Here is an 11426-nt window from a genome sequence, read left to right on the forward strand (position 1 = left end):
ATCCAAAGATCAGCATTTATCTGAAATAAAAAGCTTTTGTAACATTATACACTAAACCAGGGATCCTCAAATCTGGCCCACGAGATCCACTTTCCTGCAGAGTTTAGCTCTAACCCTAATCAAACACACATGAGCATGCTAATCAATGTCTTCAGGATCATTAGAAAATCACAGGTAGGTGAGTTTGGTCAGGGTTGGAGCTAAACTCTGCAGCGCATTTGCCCTCCAGGGCAAGATTTGAGGAACCCTGCACTATACCATTCAAAAGCTCTTTTTAAAATTTATATTATAGAAATTATTACTTTCATTTAGCAAGGATGCTTTAAATTGATCAAAAGTGATGATAAAGACATTTATAATGTTACAAAAGATTTTTATTTCAGATAAATGCCGTTCTTCTGAACTTTCTATTCATCAAAGAAACCTGAAAAAAATCTACTCCGCTGTTTTCAACATCATAATAATAAATGTTTTTTGAGCAGCAAATCAAAATATTTGAACGATTTCTGAAGGATCATGTGACTGGAGTAATGATGCTAAAGCTCTGCTTTGAAATCACAGGAATAAATTATATTTTCAAATAGAAAACCGTTATTTTAAATAGTAAAAATATTTAAAAATTTTACCGTTTTTTCTGTATTTTGGATCAAATAAATGCAGGCTTGGTGAGCAGAAGAGAATTCTTTAAAAAACATTAAAAATCTTACTTTTCAAGAACTTTTGACTGGTATGTTAGCCTATAGTTTGAAGTAAAAAATATTAATATTAATAAGGAGAGTCTGAGATTTAGTTGACAGTGATTTCACATTTCTTGTTTGTATGAAGGCTAAATACCAATAAAAGGTGAACATTTATTTATTTGAGCCATTTTTTCCCTAAAATATTATATAGTTTTATAGGAGTAGGTTTCATAGAGTTGGCAAATTAATTTTTCATAAGTTTGTAGGTACAGACATCTGTTGTGGCCGTTCTTGGCCGTTTTTATGAGGCTTTTTTAATAGTGTTCATATTGATATCGGAATTATATCGTATCGACCGAAATGAAGAAATATATCGTTATATAAATTTTGGCCATATCGTCCAGCCCTAGTTTCCATGCACACAGTTCACACCACTCACACCAGTATCACACCACTAATATGCAATTAATAATTCTGATTTTATCAGAATTTATTTTATGAAAATATCATAAATGGTGATACACCAATATCTCTCTTATGCTGGCAGTGTAGTGCTTTTTGCAGTGCATATTATGTTATAACTGATGTGGTAGTTGTTCTTGGAGTTGATGCAGATGTCATTAAGGTACAACCCGTCATGTGGTGTGGGGAAGCCACGGACAGCGCTGGTCATGTACAGGTCATGATGTGGACTTTCAGTGGAACCAAGATGGAAGGTGGCCTCAAGAGTTATCATAGCTGGTGAGCTTGTGACTAGTGGCACTAGAAATGAGAAAAAGGAATAGTTCAGCCAAAAATGTAGTTTCTGCCATTGTTTACCAATTCTCATGTTGTCCCAAACCTGTAAGACTATTGAAAAAAGGAGAATTGTACTGCTTGCTCTTAATGTAGTGCTGCGATCGGATTGTAGAATCAGTGAGTTGAACTTTAATCCAGATCAGTCAGGCTCATGAATGAATCATTCAGAGTAGTTTTGAAAATCAGATCACCTGAGTCATTGAAAAGATCTAATTCAAAATAATGATTTGTCAACGCTTCACACATTGTTATTTCTTTCATGAACTATCATGCACCAACAAACATGTGTGAATCTCATGATTTTGTTATTTTGGTCCTTTTTTCCACACTAATATTGTATGGCTTCAGAAGATCTGTAATATCACACATGCATCATGAATTACTTGTGTGGTGTTTTTACAGCCTCCTTCAATCTTGAAAGCCTCACAGTTAGGGATGCACCGAAATGAAAATTCTTGGCCGAAGCCGAAACCGAACAAAATTAAACACTGGGCCGAATACCGAGCACGTTTTTTCCCCCCATGTATTTTGCCAATTTTTTTTTCTCCATTGCATAAATTAAAAAGCCAAAATTTGCTTTTTATTGTTTTGTCTTGCTTTTCAAAGAAAAAAAAATCAATTACAAAACAACAATTAAAAAATATTTGACACTGAACATTTTTTACATTCTAGCAGACACTATACCAACAAAGCACAATTTAGCTTAAAATTAATAAGTTAGTAAAATAATAATTTTTGGCCATCAGACCCCCTTCTTGAATCAGGCATGTATTTTTACTGTACACTTAAAAGCAGCCTTACTGAGAAGAGACTTCTTTTAAAACATTAGAAAATATTACAAATCTTAATTTGAACACTATGTGTGAATGTTATAATAAATGTATTAAAACAGAGCTGTTGTAATGATTATTATCATTATTATTGTCTTACTATTTATTTTATTTTACAGAACAACAGTCAAATTACAATACTAACATTTATGAATGTTGATAAGAGTACGCGCAGGAAGACCTCAATGCTTATTTTTGTTGACAACAGATTTATAAATGAGTCTCATTACGAATACGTCGTACGTATCGCATTGACACATGCCTTGTAAAAATTCATAAAAATGTGACTGAGCAACTGACGACTGTATCAGCGCAGATTTTCCTCGCGCTTTGTACTTTGAACCCTGGTTAACCAGCAGATCTGCTGTGAGTTTGTGCAGCTCTGTCAGAATACATGCAATGCGCGCGTGTATTAGAAAACATAACGTTCTGCAGTTTATTTACTAATTGTTTAAGGCCATTTCGTGATTTCAATCATCATACAGTAACCAGCAACAATCACCCCTTCCTCTTCTCATTGAAGACATGCGATGCAGTCCTAAACAGTCTCTCGCTGTCGGTGCTTGTAATGATTTTTGCGTCTTTCTCCGACAGTTTAAATGCTTCCACACTGCTGACGGCGAATAATTTCGGTTGCCGAACATTCGGTGCATCCCTACTCACAGTACATATTCATAACTGCATCAAAATGAGCAACCATTACAAATCTTGCAAATTTCTACTTTTGTGTTCCATGGAAGAAAAAACCATTCAGGTTTGGAATTACACAAGAGTGAGTAAATGGCAATTTTCATTTTATGGATAAACGGTTCCTTTCATGCAACAAATTATGTCATGCTGTAATAAGCAATTGAGTACCATAATATGACAATTGAATGCAACCTACCTCTCAGCTCATTAACATCCCAGGTTGGTGATTCAGAGGGATCAGAAAATCCCATATAATTTTTTGCTTAGACTGAAGTGGTATTCACAACAGGGGTGGACAGAGGTAGTGTAAGTGTTGCAAAACAGACGGTCAGCTATTGTGCGCCAAACACATGTGTTGGAATCACGTTCTGCCACCATGTAGTGCGGTCGATCATCCTTATCCTGGTCTGGAGATAGAGGCTATGTGATAATGATTTTACCATAAACCACCTGTTCTAGCACCACTGGGCCTGGAGGCTTTGGTTCATCCGTAGCCAGAAGAAAAATAAAGGAAGCTTTGCAGCTGTTGGGGTTGACCTGTGGCAATGAAAGTAATAAATTGGCACATGAAGGATTCAATGAAAACTGTGTACCCCAAAGGACCTTATAGCCAGTACACTGTAAAAAATAAGTGTAATTTTAACTGTAAAATTTTGTAAAAACGCTATGGAAAAAAACAGTTAATAGGTTAACAGTAAGTTCCCGTACTATATACAGGGAAAAACTGTAAAAGATCTAACCAGACATTTCATGTAATTTTACAGTAAAATGCTGTTCATTTTACAGTTTTTAGAAGTAAAAAAGAACAAATCAATGTATAATTTACAGTCAAAAACTGTAAACTGATATTCCCAGAATTCCCTGCATGACACTCCATATATGATAGTATTTAGTTTAAATAATCATGTTTTTTTTAAATTTTAAAACTTTTTAAAAAGTTTTTGTTATCAGTTATGTACATTAGGGCATTGTTACATCTTTTGTTGTTTAATGAAAGTTTATTGCATTATTTAAGTATCATGTGTGTTACCATGATGGTGTTTTGTGTTTGCATGAATGACTCTGTGCACCTTCTATATATTAGTATATACTTCTACTTGTGGCGAAGCTACTTATGATGAGCTTTGATTCTTCATGTGGCTTTCTCTTTTACCACCTGCATTATTATGGTGGTTGTCAGTATGTTAAAGGTACAAAACAGATTTTAATAGCAGTGTGCGTTGTTGAATTTACTGGTTTACATTCAAATTTTCTTGTTTGAAAATTACTGTAAAATTGACAGTTTTTGGCAGTAAATGTGTTTACAGTTTTTCTGTATTTTTTACAAGCTTATTCTGGCAACCACAGCTGCCAAAACTATTTTGTAAAAACTACAGATTTTTTTTACAGTGTAGTGGTGCATATTGGGCACATATTTTTAGCAATTTAAACAGCTTTACAAAAAGAAGACTAATTAAAAATATTTGGTTATATGTGAATTAACAGGGTCAATGAGAGTTGCTTGTTGACACAAGGGCACTGCCCCTGCTTAGAGCTGCTCCTGCATGCAGCAAGGTCTAATTATTAGTGTGATAAACTGGACAGTGTAGTCACATTCACAGTGGTGATGCACTTTTGTCTGCTTTTTGCTCTCTGCATGTTTTATAAAGGCTACTCCAGGCAAGGTTTTGAAATGGGGATTGCATTTCAAATTTTTATTTTATTTTATTGAATTTTTTTTGTGGGAAAGAAGAAAAGTCCTACATACATGACAATAATACATTAACATAAGAACGGGTTGTTAACTCAATGGCAAATACAAGAGTTGTCAATCTGAGCTAACAATCCAATCCAAGTGCCCTCCCATTGTAAAATGGATATATTGTGTAATATTTAAATTCAATAATTATAAAACCAATAGTTTAATTTGTACCATCATTTTTTTATTCGATAATATCCTCTGCAACATCATAGGATTGTAGTCCCCCCTCAATTTTCTTCAGCGTCTGGAATCCGCTCCTTAAGGGGGGGGTTCTGTCACAGTCTTCAGCCGGTGTGCCCAGGAGGGCCACCAGATGACTGTGTTCTGGGAGCACATGGCTTGTGTTGTGTTTGTCTGTTGCCCTGTGCTCTCTCCTGTCTATTGTCTGGCCCCTCCCCTCTTGTTACCTCGTTATTGTTTTAGTTGCTCCACCTGTGTCTCCCTCGTTAGCCTCCTCGTTTGGTTCCTATTTATTCTCCTTGTGTCTGCCGTCCTGTGCTGATCCGTCATTTCTCATTGTGTGTGTTTCGTGTCTGCATGTGTGCAGCTTTAGCTCTGCCTGTCTGTTTTTCCCCCTCGGGGTGGTTTGAGTTTGTTTTTGTTTCATTTTTTATGACTAAAATAAAGTACCATTTCTCCAGCGATTGAGTCCTCGCTTCATCTCCCCGCACGCACCGTGACAAGCTGGCTAAAATTGTTTAAAATATGAATTGATATTATTTGTATGAGAATTGGAATGAAGTTTGAAATTGCAAAGAGTTTTATATGCTGTTAAATTATGTGGTAGCATGACTAAATGCAGCAGAAACTGTGAGCACTTACCAAGTTATTAACATTAATTTCGGGCAAATTATGTTCTTACTAATGTTAGACATGTTCATTTGGGAATGAGGGCTGACACATAGTTTAATCCACAGCATGCACAATAAATCAAAGTACCTTATAATCGACTTTGATTCTGATAAAATTTCCTGCTCTTATAACCATGAAGTCTACAGGATCTTTGAAGCGGGGCCTGACTGAAAATTAATGAATGAAAAGTAGAAAGAAAGACAAAATGTTCAATTCAGTTCAAAGTTGTACATTTATATTATGAACAGAACTTACTGTTGGGGTTTTTAGCGCAGACCATCGCAGAGGGAGCGCTGGGTTCTCCAGGACCAGACATATTAATGGCTGATACTCTGAACTCGTACTCTGACCCCTCAGAGACATTCTGCACTGCATACTTCAGAGCTGTGCGAAGAAGATTATTTCAGTTGTCATAGTAGCACGTCAAGTAAAGCCAGTGACTTGATAACCAAGTCTGGAGATGCATAATTAGTCTACTGTTATCTGCTGGCGGAGCCATGACACACTGGGCTGTTGTGCTCATTAAGAAATAGGTTTGAATCTTGCCTTTTTCGTGTAGAGATTATTTTTAGATGAAATTGTCAGTTTTAATAAAAATGGCAGGAGTATGTCTTAAAGGAAATCAAAGAGTGTCCTTTGATTATAGGTGAGATCGTGTTAATTCTATTTGGAGACTCAGTATGATTTGACAGCAGTGTATTCCTGGAATGAATGAAGAGTACGTGTACTGCATCTGTGACTGTAGAAGTGACAAAATCACCAGAACAGGAAGCAGTTGTGCTTGAATTAAAGGAAATGTTTCATAACAGTTTATAAGGAAAATATATTTCCAGTTAATGAGACGTTGGTTTATGAGAGACAGCGCTTTGGTTTCTGGGGTGATCAAGCAGGTGGGAAAATATGATGGAAATAGTGGTAAGCTCTTGAAAATGACTGGAGGTTTCTTTGACAATTCATAAGAGGTGTCTCCGGTAAAGTGCTAGACCATTTAACCCTATGGTATTGTTCATTTAGAAGTCACACTTGTGTCGTTTATGGTCAAAAGTGCATTTCGGTGAAATCAAAGTGATATATTTTTGTTCAATATTTTTTTTATTTTGAGAGAATTTCATAGTACTATTTAATATTTATGCAATAATTATGATACATTTTTCCAATTAAAAATAATACAAAAATTTATTTTCTAATATTTTTCTATTACTTTTCAATTATGGCAGTATTTCATGTTAAAATAGTGACAATGCCTTTAAAATCTATTTTTTTTTAAGGCAGATTAGTTCCATCTGGAGAGAGTAAAAAAAGAAAAACATCTGAAATTCCGTGGTTTAGCCACTAGATTCCTATAGAGCTCTTTATAAAAGACTTATATATTATTATTTCGCTAGTTGTTTTTAGACATAAATACTCTTTTAAAAAATATATTTTTTTTTTCGGGATTTATATTTGGACATTCACAAAGACAACCTTTTGTAAAGGTTAATATATTTTTTTCGTTTGAAATGTTGATTTGAAATGTCAGTTTTTGTATTAATTTTACTACAGTCAAACCTGAACACAAAGAAAGACATTTTATTACACATAACATCAAAGTTCAACAAAAATGTAACAAATATGAACAGGAATGCTTTATCAGAGGTTAATCAGTCTTTAGAGTGTCACCCCTTCCTTGGTGTCTGTGTTTTTACTCTATTGTGGCTAAATTATTGATTTTATTTCACGTATTTGCAAAAACATGCTGTGTGTTACAGTCACACTAGTTCATATATGTGTCTGTGGGTTGGGGGAGTGTGTCTGTTTTGCACTCTTGATATTTTAGAGTGCCAAACCTTCATTGCTGTGCACTTTTTTCTGCATCATGAATGATTTGTAGATTGTACACACAAGAAATTCTCTGTATTTTCATATTTTTGCGTATTTCCCATTCATTTCCAATGGCAGTCAGTTTTGACCGTGAACATCACAAGTGTGAGTATTTTATTTACGATCATTTAGCTTTTTCGAATCAAGTCCACAATTTTTTTTGTGGTCACATAGTGACTGCCATAAAAGTCATTGAGTTTTGTACCATTTTGATGAAGTAGCGATTTTTTTTTTTTAAATTTCAAAAAAAAATTGGGGGGTCTATTGTAGGATTTCAGTGTTCGGGGGTCTGGACCTCTTACCTGATCATGAGTTGTTGTGGCTCTTGCCACAAGAAATATTTCTTGCTTTAAGAGTTGCAGGTTTGAGTCTTGCTCCATTTACATTTGTTTTTTTAAATGCACCCAATAAATTAAAAGAATAGATCAATAACCGTAACACATTTGGTCGATTTCACTTGGAGGGCAAGAATTTGGATGAGAGAGAGAGCGTACGTCTGAGAGCCTTGAGCAGGGGTGTCTGTGCCTATTTCACATTGGCTAGAGGGAAGGATAATAATGAATGTAATTTTTAAAAAAATGTCTTGTATGGAGGATTCAGAGTGAAATAACCTCAGATAGCTTACTGCAGCCACTGTTTTCAGCAAATGTGAAGAGAAATTGTATAGGTACAGTTTTTATGGAGGATTTCATGTCAACAGTTACCAATGTACAAAATAATGATGACAAGATACAGCTTGATGTGCTCAAGTGTTTCGGCTAGAAAGTGCTCAAACACTGTTACAAAATACTGCATATTTATGAACCAGAAGAATATATAAAGTATTAGAATATTCCAACCTCAATGTTCTGAGATGTAAATATTTTCCACATCTTGGAAAACATCTAAATGAACTAGTTTTATTTAAATATTAAATATTGTTTTATATATTTAGATATAATAATATATTACAGGATCAGCCTGACCACATTAGATTTCACCAACGGACAAGTAACAACTTCACATTTTCACAAACTTCACAAATTTTTTCAAATGCTACAGTAATTAAGTGAATATCAAAGACTTTATAATCAGAAGTAATAGCCTATGTTATGGTCATGCAAGAAAGTTTAGACGCTCTCATCCAAAGGGGCATTTACTTCTCCTTTTAACTACACTTGTAGTAATGAATAATCTGAAGTTTTATCTGAATTAGAGGTCATTTAATAATAAAACCTATTGTTTCCTAATTACATAGATTAAAGGTACTGAAAAACCATTTCCATTGGACCTTGCATCTGTCTTCAAATGAATGTCGTCTCTCTGGGATTCAAACCCTATAATTCTTGTTTAATTGTAACCTAGAGATACACAGTAATTACAATCAAGGTTTTCCAGTTCATTTGCTATACATTCATCTGGTTTATTAGCTGGAAAGTTCATGGCATTGATGTCACTTTAGCTATGTCCACTCTTGATTTTTACTTCAACAACTACATAGAGCAGAATGATAGGGTTTGGGAAATGGCAGGTAGCTTGTTAAAGCGTATAACTCTTGCCTAACAGTAGTTGAACCAGAAACCCTTTGGTTTTGAAAGTCCTCAGCAATTGGAAAAACAACACAGACTCATTGGAAAATTTTGCCTGAGGCGACAATTCTGCAAAATTATATTCCCTTATATTATATATTGAAATGTCCAGTGAGTGGCACAAAAAGTGCGTTCAGTTTGGTCTTAAATGGATGAACATAAATCTGGGAAGGTTTGCTCTCTGCATGTTTGGAAATGAAATGTCTGGTGAGTGACGCTAAAAAAACCCAAAAACAAACCACCTACACTAAACCCTATGGGCAGCAATCGTGAGATAGATAACGTATTTGCTGAAACAACCATATAATTTTAGCTTGATTCTACAAGTCTTACAAGTCTACAAGCTCTTCTATCTTAGTTCATGATTTGTGTTACACAGCACTGCAGCAGCACATTGCAGCAAGTGCAATGTACCAGGTGAGTTACCGAGCATGTTTACTACATCAGAAAATCCATACATATTAATCTGGTTATGTGATACGTCAATATGTAGTAGTTTACAAGTAATGCACTATGGTAAAGGTGTTTTGAGATCATAACATACTATTGTGCAAGGAACCGCAATTTAAAATCTGCCCCTGTGTGATCCTCCATGTGAAAAACAATGTAAGTTGCTTATTTAATCTGGAAATAGCAGGGAATTGTGTGTGTATAGGTACAGTTTTGAAGTTTTTCCAGACATGTAGGTAGAGGCACTCTTTTTAATGGGTTCAGAGTCACCCACTGGTTTGTATATTTCTTGCGTTTCTCTAGCTGGTAGCCCAGTATTTTGGTTCCTCCATCTTCTCCATCTCTGGTGGAGTCCATGTTAGGTTGATACAGTTTTTGAAAGCTTTGACCACCTTAGGAGGGGCGGGTTGGCCAGGATGAATTGCAACATGGGTAGTTTTGATCACTTAAATTTTAGTTAAGGGTTTAGAAAGGACACACTCAAAAATGGCATCCTCCATCTCCATGGCTTTCACGTCCTTTAACTTGACCAGAAAGTCCACCATTGGAACTACAAGAAAGTGCTCTTGGTTACTTAGAGTAGTAATAAGTTAATTATACAGCATCATAAACTAGGTAAGGTTGGCTTTAATTTACTCTTAAATTCAGCAGAGAGCACATTGAACTAACTAACACACTTCTACAACTAACTCGTAAAAGTCCCTAATTGAATGTGTGTGTGTATATCTTGCCTACTTGATTCTGGTTGGGTTTCATTTCCATTTGAGATCTCGATATGGAATAATCTCACCATCCTGAGGGACAAACCAAAAGCTCACAGACCAGAAGTTCAGCATCGCATGCACTGAAACCTGAGCTCAGATATGCCAATTTACCTTGTAGATGAAAATTCTACTGCTGGCGTCTAGAAGGTTAAGATCAACTTCAAAAGAAGCAGATCCATCAGGATTCACATCTGCGTGTTTGAGGTTGGAAATGCTCTTGACGAACTGTGAGTAAAAATGTGATTACAATATTATTTCACATAGAAAATGTATCTAAAAAAAACAAACAAAACAAAAAAACAAATCAAAACTGTACCTCTGCTTGCTCTTCTTCTTCTCTCTCTTTTCATCTCATTCAGTTTCTTCATCATCTAGTGGAAGTCAGTCACCCCATATTCTGCACAGATGTGCTCATAATCTTTCTTATCGCCACTCAGCAAAATCTCTCAGAACTTTGGGTCAATTTCTCCATCTTTCCTTGCTTTGGTTTTAGGATGAACCTTACTGCAGGGTTGAGAGGTAATTCACAGTTGATTAAAGGAAAAGTATGGCTATAGGATATGGGATATATTTTGGGAAAAGGTTGAAAAAGATATGAAACTTTTAAACCTAATTTCTTATTTTTTTTCTACCACTGAACTTTATTAAAGCTTTGGGGGACCACGTCTCCCTGTCTCCCCAAAACAGTTCATATCTTAGAATAAAAACAAAGATGCTGTATTGTTAATGCATTAGTTACAGAGATTGCTAAAGTAATTTGTCTATATTTACAGCATAAGATTTACAACACCTTTTCAGGACAGCATTGAGCTCATTTGGATCAGTTGCTAACTAGGAATATACATTTAGGAATATCTTTTGTGAGATGAAACAGAAACTCAGCTCACCTCAAGAGTGTGTTCACCAGGATTTTGTTTCAAATTTGGTTTGATATTTTTTTGGATCTGAAATATCACTATTGTCTCTGGCCCAAGTTACAGTAGGAACAGGATCACCTACTACAATGGCCTTGAAAATAACCAGTTTACCTGCAGATTTACAACAAACTCTTAACTGGTTTACTAAAAATGTATATGGCAGATATTGGTATAAGCAATTAATTTGATTAATTAGGTGATATATCATGTTATTAATAAAAAAAAATGATGTGTTTGTATAAAAACATTTGTAAGCAAGGACAAGAGTAGGGATGA

This window comes from Sinocyclocheilus grahami, unplaced genomic scaffold (assembly GCF_001515645.1).
Source record: "Sinocyclocheilus grahami isolate Dianchi unplaced genomic scaffold, SAMN03320097.WGS_v1.1 scaffold751.1, whole genome shotgun sequence".
NCBI classification, from domain to species: Eukaryota; Metazoa; Chordata; class Actinopteri; order Cypriniformes; family Cyprinidae; genus Sinocyclocheilus; species Sinocyclocheilus grahami.